This window comes from Octopus bimaculoides, chromosome 6 (assembly GCF_001194135.2).
Source record: "Octopus bimaculoides isolate UCB-OBI-ISO-001 chromosome 6, ASM119413v2, whole genome shotgun sequence".
NCBI lineage: Eukaryota > Metazoa > Mollusca > Cephalopoda > Octopoda > Octopodidae > Octopus > Octopus bimaculoides.
Window position 1 is genome coordinate 13,190,031 of NC_068986.1, and position 562 is coordinate 13,190,592.

The following is a 562-nucleotide window of genomic DNA, read 5'->3' on the forward strand; positions in this document are numbered from 1 at the left end:
ACTTTCTCGATAGTTCCAGGAAAGAAAGAAGTGCTTGAATCACATGTATATATATAATTATATATATATATATAATTATATGTATAATTATATATATACATATATACATTTACATACATAGATACATACATACATACACATATATATGCTTGTTGTTTATACACCTGTCTTCATCCTTTGCTTTTCTGTAATTTTCAACTATATATATATATATATATATTAGAAAAAATAATAAGGTACTCAGATATCTGAATAGTTGTACATTAACAGATATTTATTAATATGTCACATGTTTTATAAATATTAGCGCTTGCACCTATTCTTGTAGGTTCTTCAGATATGATTTCACTTCAGAGGATTTGTCTCTTTCTATAGTATTATTGAATGTGTTGAGAGAGATATATATTATAGTAAAGAGAGATATATAGGATAGTAAAAGAGGGTGAGGAATGGGGGGAAGTGAGAGAGTGTGTGTGTGTGTATGTTTTTTGTGTATGAGTGTTTTGTGTTAGTGTGTGTGTGTGTGTGTGTGTGTGTGTGTGTGTGTGTGTGTGTGTGTGTG